Genomic DNA, 22,019 nt, shown 5'->3' with positions numbered 1-22,019 from the left:
TAAAAGCAAATGAAGTATTGAAATATGGGTATTTTAATATATGATCAAGCCATTCCACATAAGCCACCACATTTGTTCACTTCCATTTAACTCTAATATAATGTAGTAATAAATACTAATAAAACATATCCCTATCATAAAGCATTTGCTATAGTTATATAAAGTATTTTATTAGGAATAACAATAAAATAAACCTTTTTTCATTTCTTATAGCTAAAACATACATCATGTGTTTAATTTTTGAATAATTTTATTAAGAAAGAAATAGCAATGAGATAGTTTCAAAACAGGTTAGTAGGACACTTACAATAATTAATGCATTGCATATTGTTGTTTTTGTAGCAGTTATTCATAGTATAAAATGCAGACATAATATCTTGTCTAAACACTATTAGTTCAAAACTTTCTTCTCATTGAACTAAGAGAAAGTAGTTGTATATTTATGCTAATATATATAGATAGATATAGATATTGCAAAGTGATTCTTCATTTTTATCCCCCTTTTTGTTTACTTTTGTAAGAGATGTGCATTACATTGCCATTCATATATTGTAAATGCATGAATTCAGCAGAGTAATCCAATATAGTCCAGTAGTCTATAATAGTAGTGGGTTATCTACATGACTGGCAATGTCAGAAGTGGTTGACTTAAGTCTTTTATAGCTCAGCATATTAATATGGCTTTAATTTTTATGCCTCATTTTTATGCTTTTCTGTTGGATGGTTAAGACCAAAATAAAGCAATGACTATGTAACAAAAAATACAACTTTTGTATCTGACAAGGTCAGTCAAATCTCCTCAGGACTTATCCTGAAACCCTGTACAGCAGTTTGTAGATCCTTTGTCAGTGTCAGCCATTTGGATGAGTCACGGCCATTTCTTGACCAATTTGCTCTCTGTAAAAGCCTGAGAAAATGTTTGTTCTCCATGTGACTCTCCTTAGGCACACACTATATCGTTGATCACTTTCATCTATGGCTGTATAATCTCCTTGAACAGAAAATCTTTGACACTACTGAGTTAAAGGACATTACAGTACAGGTTCTCTTCTATCCTGAGTCCTCACTGACCTTGAACAGCTAGGGCCAAAATGTTGGCTATCTTTGTAGCCCTTCTTTTTCTGTAATTTTTGGTCTACAAGCTTAAATTATTAACCCCCCAGAAGAGAAGCTTTATTATACTATTACCATAAAGCATAGGCTGTTGAGCTTAATGTCAGTATCTGTCTGAATATCAAACACCTTAGACATAACATGAAACAGGTAAAAACTAGGACTGGAAATTCCATTCAAACCAGCTATCCCCCTGCTGGGAATTATCCCGGAACTGAAAATATCATATCATAGTGATATGCACCTATGTTTTATGCAGCAAAATTTATGATAGTCAAATCTTGGAAGCAACCAAAATGCCCATCACCTCAGGAATGGTTGAAAAAATGTGATATTTTTATACAATGGAGTATTACCTAGCTATAAAGAATGATAAACTCAAAGCTTTCATATGTAAGTAGATGCCACTTGAAGATAGAAGTGAAATAAACCAGACCCACATGTGTAAATATCATACATGCTCCTTAGTGAAACAACTCAAAAGAAGAAATAAAAATTGAAAAGTATAACACAACTAAATGGAAAGTGGAATTTAAGGATTAAACAACAAAAAGAAAGCAAAGAGAAAAGCTAGGAAACATGGGATCACCAAAACCATACATTTATATATTCAAACTTTTTCAAAATGGATTCTAGAACTAGATTTGTAAATTGGCCCTTACTGAACAGTTTTGTACTTTTCTTATGTTATTTACATATTATCCTTGTTTATTCCTGAAGCAACGCAATTACATAGTTCTTAAAGTGAAATACCTTTCTTTAAAAAATTCAAGTGATGAGGCCGGGGAGATGGCTCAGTGGAATAAGCGCTTCCCTGGCAAGCACAAGGACCTGAGTTCAATCCCCGGTTCTGAAAAAAAAAAAAAAAAAAAAAAAAAATTCAAGTGATCTTTCTCTAATAAATTTGAAATTAAAAACTCATTTTTATGAGTATCTCCAACACCTTGTTATTTGTGGTAAAAGAAAACTGTGTACAAAATGTTGAACTGTAGTAGGCTAGAAAATAAGGAAAAATTGATTGTGAAAGCAACTTTTTTATTGTACTGCAGAATAAAACGGTTCAATGTTTGTTATCAACTGTATGTACTATTCAAGAATTTCAGTGAAGTACAAAGTAGAGTATTCCTCAGTCTTTTGTTTTGTATTTACTGTGGTGATTTCTGATTGTGATCAGTATGAGAAGGCTAGGGTAAAAGCAGTTGATAGTCAATTCTTGACATCAATAAAAGTAATTTTTAATATTTAACAAAACATAGTGATTCCTTGGAATCTCATATTCAGTTTCATTTACTTACTTATGATTTCTCAAAAGATTGAAGTTTTAAAGTCTTTTTGGAATAAAGAGACTGTAGGCCTTCTATATTTGCTAACTGGCTTACTCAAAGGTAAAGTAGTCTGCTTGGATCTTGCAACCTCACCCCTGGAGGTAGTTTTATACTTGGAGCCAGAGGCCCTGTCATGTCAGAATCCAGCTCTCTCACAGACTCTGAAAGACAGTGGTAACACCTTCCTTGATAATTGTATTTCAAAGAGATGGAACCCAGGTCCTTGAAAAGACATCATTCTCTTGTAAAGTTTTCAAGAAGCTGTCACAAAGAGTCTTATGCTATATTTCTAGAGACAAGATTTAAAAGTTAAAAAAAAATCTAAAGTATGAAAAAAGAAGATTGAAGCCTTTCAAGTCAAGAAATCTGTTTGAAGTTTAATCCAGAACACGATACCTTTTATGCCCTCCCCCCTGATATCCTTGGGCCTTCTTATGTGATTACAGACTGAGGAACAACGTCCTGGGCTGAGTGTATAGCTTGGTGTTCACTCCTCAACAAGAGAAATGAAAAAAGAATGAAACATTGGGCCAGCTTAACTCTGTCTAAATATTTTCCTAACTTTGGCATGTCGATATGGCAATTTAATAATATACTTATTGATAGAATGACTTCTAATTTAGAACACGAAGATGACTTTGAATGGCCAATTTATTTGATGACACAATCACTTATGTTTCAGTGAAATTACCAGCCACTGATGCTTACTTTTGCTATTAAATGACCACTTGTCAGAATAAAACATAACAACTCCGAGGTTATTAGTTCTTAGACACCGATTAGAGAGGCATAGTTCTTTAAATGTCTTTTAGAACTTTTACAATCATCTTTTAGAGAGGTTGAGTGGAACTAACTATATTTGAAATGTCTTAAGGAAAATCTCAGTTTAGAAACACCGATCTGTTTTACCTAAATTATAAGAATATATCATTGGAGTGTGATTAAATTATCTTCTCTAACAATATTTTATATAAAATTGATGGGCATGACTATTATAATTTCTCAAGCCAAACATTCATGATCATGCATTTCTCTGCAATTTTGAGGCTATATTTGGAAAGATCAAAAATTATATTTTAAGCCAATTTTTCCGAAAAATGTAGAATTTAATGAAGTGAAAGTAATATAATCTAACATAAGTTAAAATTACTTTAGTACACATTATAATATTTAAATAATAGTTAGTTGATAGAATATGGATAGATCTAACACATTTAAGAAGGAACTTAACTCAACATGATCCAGAATCATTCTCGCCATTGTACCCTGAGAGCATTGTCCTTATGCTCCCTGAGTTCACCTCAGCAACAACCTAGCAGATGCAGATTCTGTCAAATCACAAAATTCATTTAGATACATTTGTAAATCTTGGTCATGTTAATAAGAAAGAATTAGTAACTTATTTATAACTTAAAATATGTAAACATATGTTAAAGAACACAAATGTATTTTAAGAAAATAACTCCTTTAAACCTCATGTAGAAGGTGGGTGGATCCATCCATTCATGCATGAAGGCATGCTACATTATAACGTGTACGAAGGTAATTTTAACATGGTATTATCTAGATCATATTGCTTTCACTTCATTACATTCTACATTTTTAGAAAAAATAATTGACTTAAAAATGTAATTTTTGATCTTTCCAAATATAGCCTCAAAATATTTATATACATACATATTGTGTTATATACTTTCTACATCAAGCTTAAAGAGAGAATATATAAATATATATGATGTATTTTATATATCATACATTATATATGTATATAATATATTCCACTTTAGAGCTTTAGTTTCCAGATACTTACTACATGAAAATTAGTACATGAATCTAGCATTTGAAGATTTATTTTGGAAAACTGCATATATTTCCATGTTTTGCAATCTTCTGGGGAGCAAGCAAAGTCAAATTTGAAAGTAGATTTTATTATAGTTATTGTGTATGTATTTACCCTTTAGCCCACATATTCATGCAGGATAAAATAAAAGGTATCCTCATGAAGACTTACACTAGCATTTTAATAAAACTGTTTTAGAAAGGTAAAACTCTGAAAATATCTTGGTATAAAATAATATAATATTTTTTTTTTCTGATTAGAAGCAGAAACCCCAAACAACAAAGAGTAGAAGTGAGCGACTGGAGATGGGACAACTAGGATTTATCTCCAAAAATTATACTAAGTGAAGATTAGAGATAAATTTTATTCCATTTGTCCTGCTAAACATTCCATTTCTGTTAGACAAATTCCTAAGAATAAGCAAACCTGCCTTGTAAGCAAGTGGTTGCCAGACTTCAGAGCTTACAGGAAAAAAATTGAGTACAAAGAAGGAAAAAAGAAGTCTGAACTATGGAAACATATATATTTCACTTTTGTGTTAGGAAAGTATATGTTAAGCATAAATTTTCTTTACCCAGCTTCCGCGCCTTGGGAAATTCCCATGGACTCACAGGAGGTCTAAATTATTATAGAAATTTATATAATGTTTCCTGGACCGAGGCTCTGTTAACATCATAATAGCATTTTGTTTTGCATACTTTTGAAGAGTGTATGGCTTTTTAAAAAATTATTCTAAATTAATGGTTCTTATATTTTGAGCTGTCCTCAAATAAAAATTAGATACCATATGTTTGGATAATAGATTCTCTAGGATACCTAGAAAATGTATTTTTAGGAAAATATTTTCTATGTCCTAAATGCTTTTTCAGCCACTTAATTCTTGGCTTATGGAGCATTGCCTCCTGATTACACTCATGTTTTGTGCTTTAGAACCCCTTTGTTACGCATCGCTTACACTAATTGGGTAGCAGGCATACACATGGCCTCAAATTAGGTTTTGTAAGGACTAAGTCCTTCAAGTTTTATTTGAAATATCACTTCACAAGGATATCATATTTACCCATCTAATGATAGTGTTCAAAATGGACTAGCATAGTCCACTGCATATCAGAAGTATAGTTTCAGGGCCAGTGAGATAGTTCAGTGGACTAAAGCACCTGGTCAGGCAAGTTCGGGGACCATGGTTTGATCCCTTGCACCACATGCCACACCTGTCTGACTCCCTGGGCAGGCTGAGCTGGCCAGAGTCCAGGCAGAGTAACACACTCCTATAAACCCAGTACTGGGGAGGCTGAATGCAGGAGGATCACCATGAGTCTGAGCTGCAGAGTGAGACCCTGCAACAACCAAATATATATTTTCCCATCCCCCTTTTTATTATTTGCTTTGCTTAGTATTTTTTTTTTTGGTGGAACCGGGGATTGAACTCAGGCCCTTGTGCTTGCCAGGGAAGCGCTTATTCCACTGAGCCATCTCCCCGGCCCTTTGGTTAGTACTTTTAAAACCAAATAAAAATCTTGAATTCAATGTTCAATTGCCAAGGAAAAAGTAACAGCAATGCACATACTTAGGGCTTCAATGAAAGAAACTGTAAGCACTAGCTGGAGCAAAACAGCAGACATTGATATCTATATCTATATCTATATCTATATCTATATCTATATCTATATCTATATCTATATCTATCTATCTATATTAAAATTATATAAATCTAAAGATTTTCAACCAGGGTCTTCCAAATAAATTGAAAACTCACATCAACATGATTTAGATTAAAATATGCATAAGGAAAAACACAGTATGTTCTTTGGTAATTTAACAACTTGAACATTATCCAAATTTGATTCCAGGTCTTGGGGGAGTGTGACGCTTGTACTAAGCAACTGTGCTACATTTCTGCTGCATTAAATCATTTTGAACAATTATATCTAAACTATCCTTGGTTTGGTTCAATAAAACATATAGGGCAAAAAGCAGGAGAAAGCATGCCAGCTAGTTAGAGGTTCAATAATGCATGATTTTATTCTCTTGCTCTGAATGTTTGTATTGGGAGAAGGGAAAAAAGAACAAAAAACTCTCAAGATTTAAATCTGGGCCGCTTCTGTGTCTTAAAAAGAAAAATCAAAATCACATGACCACTAATTTGCTTAGCTATAGCAGGCTTAGTGCCTCTGTATCTCAAAATTTGGTTTAATGTGGGAGTCGGAAAACATCTGGGCTGGGGAGTTAGCTCAGTGGCACTAGAGTCTGACTGGCAATCAAATACATTAATAGTTTAAAAAAGTACAGTTTCGAAGGTAGATGAAAATGATAATTATATACTGCAAAATAGTCATGACATATCTTTGATCCTGGTGTACTGTTTTATAATTTGTTTAATACAAAGAAAATGCAGGTAGTTGCTATAATAAATCATTGTTTTCTAACATGTAAGTTACAGAATGTTATAATGCATTCATATAATTTTGTAAAAAAAATCAACGTTTTTTTGAAAAATATTATGAAAGCTGAACATGGTAGGACATACCTTTACTCTCAACAATCAGTAGGCTGAGGCAGGAGGATTACCACGATTTCAGTATAAGTACTGCGCGCTAACCAATTGCGCCACTGGAGCTCCTACTTTCACCATGATTTCAAGACCAACCTGGGCTACATAGTGAGTTCAAGACCAGCCTGAAATGTAGTGAATCACTTTCTCAAAAAAAAAAAAAAAGGGCCTTGTTTTTTAAGGCAGTGTCATACTACATTGTCCAAAAAAAAAAAAAAAAAAAAAAAGAAAAGGAAAAAGACAAAGAGAAATATTGTTGATGTACACTAGATTAAATTAATAAGTAGTAACTTTTAATTATTCAATAAAAAGGATATGAGACTACATGGAAATTTAGCCTGATTTATCTTTAGTCATCATCAGCATCTAGAAGGACAAATTAATCTCTGAAATTCTAACTCACCCAGTCAGTTGCATGAGAAGTAAACATCAGTGGAAACAAGGGACCAGCCTACACAACATGAAAAATAGCAAATGATGTACTGAGTTTAAATCTCGTTGTATTGTGATTATAAATAAATGAAGTCACTGTTCTTATAATATGTTAAGGAATGTTCTGTGTGCATATCTGAAGCCTTTCAGGCTACTATCACAAAATACTACAGTCTACATGTCTTACAGAATTTTATTTTTTTATTTTTATTTTTATTATTATTATTATTATTTATTATTTTTTTTTTTTTTGCGGAACTGGGGACTGAACTCAGGCCCTTGCGCTTGCTGGGGAAGTGCTTATTCTACTAAGCCATCTCCCAGGTCCCCTGTCTTACAAAAAATTAAGATCACTTCTTACAATTCTAGAAGCTTAGATGTCCGATACCAGGCACCACCACACTTGATGTTGTGTGAAGATCCCAGTCGTCTCACTACAACGTCCCATGGCAAAGTGGATATGGATCTATCTCAGGTATTTCTTACAAGCAAAATAATTCCATTCATGAAGATTTTGCTCTCATAATCTAACCGTTTCTCAAAAGCCCAAACTCCTAACATTTCCATATTGGGATTTAGATTTCACATTAGAAAGAGAGGGAAAACATCCCATTTAAAGATTTATGATACATCCATTGACTCACTTATTTCTTAAAATATACCAGCGAGATATATTTTGCCCTTATGTTCCACATGAGAAAAGGTACTCTAAAGCTGCACCTTGACCAATATTCTCATGGTGGAAATGTATGGTGGAAAGTAAGATTTAAAACAAGTAAACCTCTCTCCAGAGCCCACATTTAACCCCTACCATGTTGTTTATATTACAATAGAAAATAGCATTAGTTTTTCAAATTCTCATTTGAAAATTATATTGATTGCAATCAGAATTACTTATAAAAATCAAGATAGAGTTATTAATGGATATTCAAAAATGCAGTATCAGTCCTTCCCTCTTGCCAAATTTAAACAATTTTTAAAAATGTAAATGTATGTACTATTACAGGGATATGTTGTAAAACATTAAAATATATTTTTGGTCATATAATATATGTATATATATTTACCAGAATTCAGCGATATTGAATTCCCATAATAAGAAATTGATCCTTGGATTAAGTCATTAAGATTTTGCTCGTATTACATTTTCCATTGTACTTAACCTATTACTAGTGCTAAAATATAATCCTGATGACCAATAATTAATGGATTGTTGATAAGAAACGTATTTACTGAATATTGTATATAATAGTATATACAACAATAAGTATATAATAACTTCCCCAGGATAAAAGACAAATTTTCTGCTTCATTGTAGAAAAATACAGGTCTCTTCTGGAGGGTTAACAACCTAAGTTTGCAGACCCAAAATTAGAGATAAAGAAAGGCTGCAAGGATAGCCAACATTTTGGTCCTAGCCTTTCAAGGTCAGTGAAGACTTAGGACATTGGAGAACCTGTACTGTAACATCATGTAACTCAGTTATGATTCAAATTTTCTGATCAAGGAGATTATGGGGCCACAGAGCAATGTGGTCAATGATGTAGCGTGTGCCTAAGGAGAGTCAAATGGAGAGAAAACATTCTCTCAGGCTTTTACAGAGAGCAAATTGGCCAAGCAATGGCCGTGACTCATCCACATGGCTGACACTGACAAAAGATCTGCAAATTGCAGTACAGGGTTTCAGGATAAATCATGAGGTAACTTGACTAACCTTACCAGATACAAAAGTTGCATTTCTTGTACTATATAGGTCTTGCTTTATCTTGGTCTTAACCATCTAGCAGAAAAAGTATAAAAACGAAGTATAAGAAGTAAAGCTGAGCTGTGAAAGTCTCAAATCAACAACTTCTCACATTGCCAGTACTGTGGATAACCCACTACTTTTATGGACTACTGAACTATATTGGATTATTTTTCTGAATTCATGCACCTACAATATTTAAATGGCAATGTAATATCCATCTCTAACAAAGCTAAACAAAAAAAGGGGATACAAAAGAAGGACCATTTTGTATGTGTATAAACAAAATATGATAGAGATACATTTGCTTTCTCTTAATTCAATGAGAAGAAAGATTTTTACTAATAGTATTTAGACAGAATATCATGTCTGCATCTTGTACTATGAATAACCAATAAGAAGAAACAATATGCAATGTATTAATTATTAAAGCTGTCCTATCAATCGGTTTTGAAATTGTCATATTGCTATTTCTTTCTCAAAATTAATTTTTAAAAAGTCATACAAGTTCATGACAATTTATAATATGGCCTTATCATGGCTGCTCAGTGTCAGGTGAGGAAGAGCATAAGCCTTTCTGCTTACTAGACATTGGAAGGATTCAGTTAAAGAGTGAGAGCTCACTGTAGTATCCTGCACAAATCCACTTCAGGAGGCTGAAGGCTCTGCCACGAAAGGCTGAATGATCTGTGCTGGAGGCTAAGAAGTCTCTACTGGAGAGCTGGCAAAATAGCTCAGTGGATTAAAGTGCCCACAAACAGGCACAGGGGCTGAGGATTCCACTCCTGGGCCTGCTGTTCTAGCTCCACCCCCAGGCGCAATGAGATGGTAATTGAGACTGGGCATGGTGGAGAGCACCTGTAATCCCAGCACTTGGAAGGCTGTGAACAGGAGAATCACTATAAGTCTGATCTAGTAGTGAGACCCTGAACACCCTGTAGACCCTTCCTGAAAAGATAAATAAATAAACAAATAAATAAATAAATAAATAAGAAAATAAACAAGTAAATAAAAAGTCTATCCTGGAAAGCTGGATGCCAGAAAACAACATCCTGGGGGAAGGTGAATACTGCAGCACCTCTGAAAATGAACAAACCAGAAGTATGCCTTTTTTTCTGATTCCCTTCTACACCATTCAAGTTACAAGCTACCTTTAGGTGGACCTTCTGTCTTCAATGAATCCCTTCAGTCACACTCAGAACTGTGCTGATCCAAGTTAGTTTGGCATTTCTTATTCAAATTAACACAGTTAACTACCATAATCCATCTCTTGTCATTTAATAACCAGACACATTTCTATGTACCATTCTCTAGACACAAAGACAAGTTTATAATTATGCCCAATGCATGATAGTAGCCATGCATACAAAGGGAAATTCATTAATTACTTAACCAGGACAAAATACAAATTTTCTTTGGGTAGTACTTACTCTTAATATTTCATACCTTGAATATGATAACATACCTTCATAATGCATTCTTTTTTTGTAGTTCTAGGGATCGGACTTGGAACCTTGTGCTTGTCTGGCAAGTGCTTATGCCATTGAACTATATCCCCAGCCCTCATATCATCACAATAATTAAGAACTAATGTAAGATCTATCAACATTATATTTCATAGGAAGCATATTAGTAGAAAATTACGACAATTACAATTCTCATTTCTGTAGCCGATTACATGGTTGTAGGTAATATTTGTAACTATTTTCTTCTACTATCTATTTGACGTTGTCTGGACCTTCAGCAAGCACCTCATAAGATCTTGGTTGTTTTCCTGGTGGGTTGATCCATACCTTCATTAGTGAAGATTTTTGACTATTTGTCATTCTGTCTAGACTATTCTGTTGTAGTTTCTCAATAAATTTAATAACAGGGTGTAATAATACTATGAAGCACACTATAGGATTTGCTGCAGTCTAATTGCATTCTTCCTTTCTTCCATTGTAGAGTGAAAGATCAATTTCCTCTTGATGGTATGGTTCAACACCCCTGTGTGTTCAGAGATGAAGAAACAAAAATGACCAGAGGAAGTCTTAGTTTTAAATTCAGTTTGTAACATTTTTTGCTTCCTAGTCCAAGTCTTTCTACTCAGAAACTAAGACTTCTAAGTTATCAGAGCATAAGGTCACAGGAACAGGATGCAAACATTTTACTAGTGGATTCTAGGGCAAATGGTGAGTGACTGCATGCTCACTTTTACATCTTTATTCCCGGACATGTGAGCCCTGGGTATTAAAGACGCAATACCATAGAAGAGACACTGATTCAAACCATACACAACCTTTTGATGAACCGTACTTCAGCTCTGAAATCCATTGCTGCCTACCTGGCACTGCACCTGTGTCTTTAGAACACTATCCCACCTTGTTACCAACGCAGTCACTTCTGGATGGTAAGGAACATGGTACGATCAGTGAATTCCATGACCATGACCTGATTGTCTCACTTTTTTGGCTGTATAATGTATTACTTGTTTAGAGACAATGCTATGTGGAATTCCATGATGGTTTCTAAGAAATTCCATGAGTTCATAGATAATAGTTTAGGAAGAAGCATTATATGCAGGGACTGTAACTGCAAATACATAAGCTAGGCCAGTAAAAATAAACCACAGAGTCATCAGTCATGGTTACAGTTCAATATAATCAGTCTGCCAACTAGGGACAGGTTGATCACCTCAGTGACATATTGGAAACTCTGTTGTTCTCTGCTTCCAGCATTTTGGGCATTCAGCAGTGTCTGAAGCAAGAACAGCCTTGGTATTGAGAGTCCAAGTTGCAAAACACATGAATAATACCCATGACACTATACATGAGTTCACTGGGCAATTACAGGATGTCTGAAGGAAGAGGTTGACTACTAACTACAGTACAAATTATTCTATCCACTTGATTGTTAAAGTTCTCTTCTGCTGAGTCCCATTGGATCTGATGGGTTACATGCTTCAATGGTAGAGCATCCTCCAGTAATGTGAACTTGTTACAGAGACTTTTCATGTTGGGGACTCTTTCAAAATTAGCAGCTGAGTCACTGGGTAAATGGGCTGGAGTAAAACCCTAAGTGAGGAATGTATTGCCTCCAAAATTCACATAGGCCTTGTAGTTTTTGTACCACTTTTGGATGTAGTGAGAGTCAGAGTCAACAATTTATCATTTCCTACTTACAAAATTCAGACAACAATTCACCCTGGCTGGGTATCTCTCTTCAGTAAGTTCCCTTGCTTACTCAGAACTGTGCTGACCTAGTTTAATTTGGCAATTGTTACTCAGCTGGACACAGTCAACCATCACAATGGGCAAATGGGCAAAATGAATATCCACTGTAGCTTATGTGGAAATTTAAAGTTGAAAGGTCATGTAAATTGTCCACGTATTGTTTCTAAGGTTATTTATTTATTTACTTTTTGTATTCTCTTTAGATAATAAAAAAGCAAAAAATAAAGTACCTACTAATTTAATTGCAAATTCTGGAGATTATCTACTGTATTGTATTAAAGTATAAAATCTTGCATTACTTTTTCTTGTCAAAGGACACTAAGAGTAATTCCAATATATTGTGAAAAAGTTGCATCTACACCATTGCTTTTTAGCACACTAGATGTAAAATTTAAGAAAGTAGAATTTTAAAGGAATGTAAACTGTGGCTTTTAGAGTGAAGTGTTATTTTGACTGGCTTTGAAATAATCCTGGTAGGATGATGGAGCACACGAGTAGGTGTTCTGGACATCATAAGGACATAGTGTTGGGGAACATTGCAAATTAAATCTACTTAATTCATTACAACAGGAAAGCAGAGTTATGGAATTGTGTCAGAGAGAAAGGCTAAAGCACAAAATAAAGATGTACAGATTATATATTGTACAAAATATAGATTCCTTGAGGATTTTCTATAAATTAATAACACCCAATATGTGGAGGGTCAAGGGCTCAAACGTATAAGCTACTCATTAAAGTCAGCAGCCTGGAGGTGGACCATTTTGGAAACCTAGTTTCAGATATCTATTTCCCTTCTCTCAGAAATCCAAGCATTCAAAAGCTGACCCAACAGTGCTCCAAAAGAGGCCTAGCTACTCCTGCTCAGAGCAGATTTCAGTTTCATTCTTTCTATGCCTGTTTGACAGACATGGGAATCAAAGAGCTGTGGATTAATGATGGCTGCCACCCAGATTTAAAAGAAAGGTCTTGGAGATGAGGGAAGGAGGTTACAAGAAGGCAGTGATTATAGTTGTAAGACTAGATCCAAAGGCTCAGTAGACATGTTAGGAAATTGTACATTCTAGGAAAATGGAGCATCTGATGAGAAAATCTTCAGGCTCTGAGGAGAGCCAGCCTAAGCATGACCACATGAGCTGCAATTGGCAAGATCATGGGTGTGGGCTGTCCAATTCCTTCTACACACAGTTTCTATCACTGTGTGCCCCAGCAGCCAGCTACAGAGAGCTCCAGGATGAATGTTGGTTCTGTTAGGTTTTGACCCTTCTCTGACTTGAATTTATTTCTGTCTACTATTCCCCCATTAAAGAAATGCTTGGCCTGTGCCATAATCCCGTAACCTTGGACTATGAGCCACGCTTTTGATGACTTTGCTCAGGGTCTCAAACTAAAGTTACTTAGACATTTAGAAAATGCTGGAACTCTTGTGATTTTAGAGAAAGGACTGTCACATTTCTACTTGTATAAGGACTGTTTTTATGGCAGGACGTACTTGCTATTGTGTTTATTTGGAGATTATATAGGGTTTAAAGAGAGATATTAGCTATGGAATTGACAAGCATTGCGATGGGTCAGTTAGGACTAGCTTCCATATCTGCTGAGAAGGTTGGTGCAGCACACCTGGGGGTTGTATGTGTGGGGCAGGTATGCTTGGCCTGGAGTCTATAGCCATTCCCTCAACCCCACCTACCTGGCACTATTTTCCTGCCATATTTCCTCATGACTATCAGCTAAACTTCTCTCTGTCATACACTTCTGTTAAGCTACTTCTGCCTTAGATCCAGCTGATCATGGATGAAATCTCCTCATATTTTTAGCCAAATCAATATTTTTCTTTAAATTTTAGGTTTTGGAAATTATACACAGTACAAAACTTATAAAGTGTGTTTTGTCTGATTCTGATCAGGTTAACAGAGCTGATCAATGTCTATGTATCTCTATATCTCAGTATCTATCAAACTTTCATTCTCTATAACGTGAGGGTGCTAGACCATCTCTTAATAATAATATCTAACGTGGAGTTTTTCCTTACTCATAGTCAAACATGTTAAACTAACACTATCCTTTTTATGTTCTTTTTATGTTTTTTGGCAGACAAATGCTTTACATCAGATAATTCTCTCAATTTAATGCATCCCACATGAAAAACCACATCACTTTTCATTTTACTAGTACTTAAGTGGAAGTCCCAATATATAGATTTTCAGCAATTATTTTAGTCTCTTGCACTGTAATTGATTTTTCACATGATTTGGCAATTTAAGTCACAAAAATATTTTGGTAGAGATTTTGTCTTTGTGTCTGTTACACATTGTACATTACTCAGATTTGGTGTGGAGTAATAGTGGATGTATCTTTAACTAAACTTCAGGGAAAATTGTGGAAGTTGTAATTATTGCTGGTTAAATTTCTTAAATTTGTTAATTTCTTGCTGGTTAAAAGGAGTTAAATTTTGATTGAAAATTGAACTTGCCAATATATTATTTTCAACCAAGACTGAGAAAGCGGTGATATATTTCACAATTTTCAGTTGTCACATGTGCTGTTCAATAAAATCTGAGTCTTAAAAATAGTTTAGCTTCACTAAAAACAAATCCTCCTGACATGCCTTTGAGCATTTTGAGATTTAATGATGCATAGCACAGCAGTATAATTAACAGTACCCGTGATATATAACAACGCTTTGTTTTCTAGTGACATAAACAGAAGGCTTATGCTGGATTGCTTCTTAAGGTACACATAATATCAAAGTGTACCTGAAGACAAAATCACCTCATGCACTGTAATGAGCTTCAGACATCTGTAACATAATTCTAGATTTAATTTGAGAAGGTTTAAAGTCTTCGTATAAATATAAATGGAGTTATCATATACCAATAGACAGAGATGGGAAATTGATCAATTGCCATTCATGCCAGGCAACTAACAGAAAAAATCATGTTTTCCTTCAGCGATGGCAAACAAATCCCAAAGTAAATGATGGATCTTAATTCAATAAAGAACATCATAACCTCAAAGTAGGATAAAAACATTTGCATAGTAAGAATAAGTACACACTGATAAACTTTAAGACCTTTATAAAAAATAATTTACTGGAAAATTGTAAAAAATTAGAACCTATTGGAGAACACATCTAATCTTCATTAAATGTAAAGAGACTTAAATATGTGCTGTTAATATTTAAAATTCAATCATAAGTATCACAAATTTTGAAATTGGGAGCCATGTATAAGATTGTGCAGAGATTTTTAGCAGAAATCCAAAGCCAATTATCTGTTGATAATTTTGGCAAAAAATATATGCAATTGTGATTTCCATTCTATTCCATTCACTACACTAAACATATTCATTGAAACAGTGATTACATTTTTTTTGCATTAGATATATTTATTGAACCGGTTATTTCATGTTTCTTTTCAGCACCTAAACATTTATTTTTTAATACCAGGAGTCAAACTCAGGACCTTGTGCTTCCAGGCAGGTGTTTGTGCTGCTGAACTATCTCTTCAGCTCCAGCAACTATACATTTAAATACTAGTAAGCTAAGATTATATCAGCAAGATTTTATTTAAATTCTAAAGCTAATATCCATGGTCTAAGAATAATTTAATTTTTCTATGGTTATTTTCTAAATTTTTGGATATGATTTGAATTTGGGATTTAAAAAAATCAATAATCTAAGTTTCATATGTGAGATTCTAGGATACTAAGATCAAATAAATTTTAAAGTAAATAACAGGAAAAAATAACAAAAATTAGAGTAAAATCAGTGGAATTGAATGTAGGAAATGAATAGAGAAAATCAACAAAGCAAAACTTGTTCAGTATAAAGAATGATAACATTGGTAAATGTCAGTCATACAAAATAAGAAAAAATGAGAATTATTAATAGAAATGAATGACTGTCACTATTGCTATCATGTATACTGAAAGAATAATGAAGGCACATTATGAATTGTAGTCACAGATTGATACTTTTGATACAGTAGAATAATTTAATCATATCATTCTAAACTCACAGGAGGACAAATATAAATTTTAAATAAGCCTGTTTCTGTTAATGAAATTTCATCAATGACTAATAATCTACAAAAAAAGAAAACTAGGTCGAAGTAGGTTTGCTGTTGAACTTTAACATTTGAGGAATCAATTATATGTCTCAACTCATTTCATGAGACCTACACTACCCAACAAGCAAGAGAGGATGAAGGTTTTATAAAGAAAAGACAGACAAATGTCATTACAAACATAAAGAAACTCTTCAGCAAAACATTAACAAATTTAACACAAGAATTTGCAAAATAATTATAAATCATAAGCTAGTTAGATATATTCTAGCTATTCTAGGTAGACGAGGTTGTTTAAAATATGTGAAAATATAAATTATTCAAGGCACTGCAATCTGTGCTATATTCCTAGTTATGTAAACATTTATATATATTTACATATAATTACATTTGTACTGGTGTTATGTGAGTTAGAGGAATATAAATTAAACATGTCCAATGATGATTCTTATTCAAGTGTGTGTATCTAAGTTTTTTTTAACTAATTTAATCCTCTGTTAATAAATTAAGCAGCTGAATACCCTAAATGGAACAGAATTTTGCTTCCAAAAATATATAAAAGAAAGGTATACCTCTATAAAGTTTGAATTATAGATCAAAATATTTACATATGAATTTTGGGGGAGGTAAATAAAAAAGAAAAAAAATGTTCATCTTTTGTCATGGCTTCATAACAACTTGCCACATTTTTTTTTATTAGATTAGAAACTCTAATCTCGGGGAGATAACTCAGCAGCATAAAGTACTGAGTTCAATCACTGGTACAAAAAAAAAAATCCCTGATTGTTACATGATAGCTGCACTGGGTAATGAAATCAGGTTTTTTCTGGGTTACTTGCCAACCTAAAATCATAGTGTTGGCCAGGACTGCAATCCTATTAGAGACTTGAGAACCCTATTAGAAAAATTAGTTTTCTTAAAGCTGCAGAGAAAACCCATTCTAGTCCCCAAAAGGCATTCATAATTGCCCATGATTGTGCCTGGAAAAGATCACTCAGGAGGTTTTAGCCAGGAAATGTGAGGTTCAGACCCAGACTTAACATTCTAATCTTTATTTTTCTTTTGAAATATAAATGGTTTAATTTAAACTATTTACTCAGTGTGATTAATTCCATATTTCAAATTTCTACAATTATCTCATTTGTAAATTTTTTTAAATTTTCTGTTAAGGATTTTTTAAAACTTACACTTCATTTGTTCTATTCATATGCAAATATATTTAGTTTTAATACCCTCTTTACTGAAGTTTTTATTTATTTTAGTAAGATATTTCTATTTTATCTACTAAATAAAGTAAATGTGATTTTCTCTGTCTCTGTGTATTTGTGTGTGTGTGTGTGTGTGTGTTTAGTCATTATCAGCTAATGGTCACTAAGATAATCTTGTAAATTTTATGAATCATTCTTGTATAGTTTTTCATCTATCTATATGCCTTTCTTTCTTTCTTTCTTTCTTTCTTTCTTTCTTTCTTTCTTTCTTTCTTTCTTCTTTTTTTCTTTCTTTCTTTCTTCTTTCTTTCTTTCTTTCTTTCTTCTTTCTTTCTTTTTTTTTTGTATTTTAGGGAAGGGTCTAAAAGATGTTCAGGGTCTCACTACTAGATTGGAACTTGTAGTGATCCTCCTGTTTACAGCCTCCCAAGAGCTGGGATTATAGGTGCGGGCCACCAATCTCAGTGTCAATTGCCATCTCAGTGTACCCTGGAGGTGGGGCTGGCATGGCAGGCCCAAGGATCAAACCCCAGGCCCCTGCACCTACTTGCAGGTGCTTTAATCTGCTGAGCTATTTGGCCAGCCCTTATCTGTCTATATTCTATGCCTCTTATTTGAAGATGCATTTTGTTTGCTTTTTTAAACTGGAATCTCAGTACCTATGCATATTAAACTATTTTTAAACTCTCATACAGAGCTATGTTTAATTATTTATAAACCTTGTGAGTTATTTGATTCACATACAAATGGATAGTTCAGTTCTAAACTCTATGACCAGTTTTTTTTACTAGATTTTCTAGTCCTAATTCATGAATAAAAGAGTTTCATTATGATATTTACTGTTTGTTTATTGCTGTTTGTGTCCTATGTGGGAAATAAACTCCTGGTTCTCAATTATCCTCATGATTTGAAATCTTTAATCATGACAATATCACCTATTCTTTTCTTGGAGGCTTAGTTTATAACCTCTCCCACCTGATTTATTTTCTTGCAAGAGCACTTTCAGTACTTCTGTCTTCTAATGTGTACATCATGAATATGAATTTTGGGCATAGTGGTTTTTCATGTTCCATTTCTTTAAGCATAAAATTTTAGAAGGACTTTTAATTTTTAAAAAAGAATTATATTTATTTATTTAGTACAGGGTCTCACTATGCAGCTCATATTCCTACTGATCTTCCTGTCTCAGCTTCCCCATCCCTGGGATTACAGGTGCTTAGACTGCTGAGGTGCTTATACTGGGGATCAAACCTCATCCTTGCACTTGTTGGACAGGTGCTTAGACTGCTGAGCTGTCTCCCCACCCCAAATTTTGGAAGGATTGATTCCTTCTTCATAGGAGGCATTCCTTACTGCCTAGGAATTTCCTTTAACAAGTGATACCTTTTTCTTTCCCCTTGCAAACTCTATATTGCTCTTCCTATTCCAGAATGAGCTTCCGTTCACCAGTGGGCTCAAATCCTTTGTGGCAGTAGTGAAGAGGCCAGACAAACTGACAGGTAAAAATAAGTGGAAGCTGAAAAGTTAGAAAGATTTCTCATGGTTTGGGGAAGAGATTTTTAATGTGAACTATCATGTGGGATGGGAAAGAAAGTAGATGGTCTCTGTTTTCCCAGACCAAGGAGCCCACTGCTCTGCCTCAGGCTTATCTCTCCATTTCTTTCTTCCCCGTTTTCTGACACCCATTGTGAATACAAGTCTGTAGTGAGCTGCTGGATTGCCTGTTCTAACCAAGGTGCAGAACAGGTCATTGAGTTCCCACCTGTGTGACTTAGAGTTTTATGTGTATTTTGTGTCCTCACCTGTCTGTTCTCCAAGACACTTTACTCTGCTTTCTCACTTTGTGGGGAACAATAGCTATTGGTAACTCAGTCTTATGCTTCAGTTTACCCTATTTTGTATTCAGAGTCTAACTGGTTTTTGTCGTAGCTGGCCTTCTGTCTCTGGTTATCATTAGTGAGTCGCTTCTTCAGTGCCTTGTTTCCTTCCCCCGACCACCATTCTGCCATATTTGGAGGCTATTGTAGTTCATGACGTTATTCAGGCCCAGGATTTCACCATGTTTGGTGGTCATTTTGGTTCATCTGCAGAGTTAGGCACATGGATCAACCAAGTTTGATGAACAGTGTGGTCATCGTGTAGGTCTCTCATATGGATTCTAATAAATTTGCTGGAGATTTTGGTTGATCATGTAGGTAAGTCACATGATTCTTCCTTTATGATTTCATATATTTTTCAACTAATCTCATGGAAATATCATTCTAGTAGAAAAAAGTTAAAGCCTCTGTTTTCAAGAAACACAGGGGGTCTCCTCCCCAGTACTTTTCTCAATTGGGTTTGATCACATTTCTCTTTTCAACAGAAAGGCAGGTAATTTAGAAAAATGTGCCTGAGTGACTGAGCAGAAGAAAGCAAGAGCCAGTAAGTAAATTGGCACTGAGTATGCAGAAGTTAAGATCATTCTTTTAACTTAGTTTTTGTCTAATTCTGTCAAATCTCTACTGCCTTACTAAAGTATCACCAAGACAAAGGTAAAAGACATGGTTTCTTAGTTGGCTAGGAATTAAGAGAACTCTAATCCAGGGGAGGTCTCCATTCTGATCTCTTAAAAGTCTACTGTCTAAGGAAATCTCCAATGGACTCAATGATGATCTCTTAAGAGTTTACTGTTTCTCAAGAAGCTAAGGGATTCTCAGATAAAGTCTCTATCCTGATCTCATGGGATTATTAAGAAAATACACACAAGGTTCCACACTCTTCTCTAAGCAGTAGGTAGGCTGTGGAATGGAGAGTCCTAAGCTATAGATAGCCCCAAGGGGACACTGGAATGCTAGGAGACACCAGAGCCATGCTTGCTTCAAAGAAGTCTACCTAGAGCTTGGTCTGTCTCATTGTGCAAGGGGTGTTGTCTAGAGGACCAAGACCTAGTTCTTGCTCTCTCTCCATATGCCCCATAACATGCATGAGAAATACCTGCAGATCGCAGCTAAGAGGCCATCAAGCTGTATCCTTAGAAGCTGTAACTAGAAAATAGTGGAAGCTGGATGAAGAGTGGCTTCCCAAATTATAATATTATTTTTAGTTAGATCATTACTATAAAAGATAAGGAAAGTAGCATACAACTCACTTTGGGCTTTTGTTGTTCTTTATCTCTGCAAAGATGCAAAAACTGTGGTACTTACAGCTACCTTTAGAAACAAAGGTGATGAACAATTCTGTCCTCATACTCATTGTTCAGGGGATATGGCTGTCTCCCTCCCATTTCCAAAAGAGGCTGGTGCCCCAGAGAGACCACACATTTTAAAATACGATTCAGTTACTAAACAAGGATTTTTCTTTTTTAAATAATGAGGATTTCAATGACTATGAAAGGAGAAGGGCTCAGACAAAATACAGCCCAAAATTATGACTCTGACAACAGACAGTGCTTTCAGGACACCTATGTTGAACAAATGAAAACCTAAGCCAAGCTCAGTTAAGGACTAGACACTAGGCACATGGTTGTATCCAGACATCAACAAGGCCTTGGTTCATGTGTCAATGGATAATGGGCCTTACCCATGGCACTGGCAGATGGACAGCCCAGAACACAGAGAGGGACTACGCCAGTCAAGAGCCTTACATCCTGCCCCAGTAAAGTGGCCTGAGGGGGCCTTAGGCAAACTACAGTGCCTTAGCCAGGAAGAATTCCATCTCCCATGAGGAATAATCATGAATGCCATGACTAAGCATATTCAGTTAATCAATTTTAACTTCCTCCTCTATAAAATCATCCTCTAGACTTACAGGCATATTGAGTTGAAGCAGATCCCTAATTCAAAATTTACTCCTGATTTTACATGATAATTGAAAGAGAAAATATTCATTCATGAGTTTTTAATTGTTCTTAGTTTCCTGCTCCTCACTAGGGAGAGATTTACTAAAAACGTGGAGACAGTAGATTTTTCCAGGAAGATTAATTTCACTTACTTCAAGACTTGTCTAAAAGTTGCTTTGGAAAATCAAGAAAATAAGGCAAGAACGGGAGCCTTAAAGGCCCGCAACACTCTTGATTTATTTCCAGTTCCAGAGGAACTGGTAAAGTAATCCCTCTGAAGGGAGGGAGTGACAATTTATAAAAACCCTAAATGGTCATTGAAATTTTCAGAGAAGAAAGCTATTCTTGTGAACATCTGGGAGCTTAAGCCTCTTCACTGCGCAAGATTCCAGTACTGCCCTGGGTGCACGTGAATGGAAACACTAATGTTTCATCAGAGGTGAAGTGAGCACTTACACTGACATGTCTCTTTTCAGTTACAACCACAGTATGGTTAAGCTTTCTAGGATTGTGACCATCATACTTGTGGTAATTTATCCCATATCTCTTTTTGTTATACTTTCTTTTTTTTTTCAAAGTTTTATTGATAAACAGATAGCAATGAGACAGTTTCAAATCCAATCAAAAGTACAGTTTCAACAAATAATACACTGCATATATTCTTCTTAGTGGTTAATTGCTGTACAAGATGTGGACTTGTGATCCTATTT

This window comes from Octodon degus, unplaced genomic scaffold (assembly GCF_000260255.1).
Source record: "Octodon degus isolate 3935 unplaced genomic scaffold, OctDeg1.0 scaffold00068, whole genome shotgun sequence".
NCBI lineage: Eukaryota > Metazoa > Chordata > Mammalia > Rodentia > Octodontidae > Octodon > Octodon degus.
The sequence above is the reverse complement of the archived record's forward strand: the minus strand, read 5'-3'. Positions refer to the sequence as shown.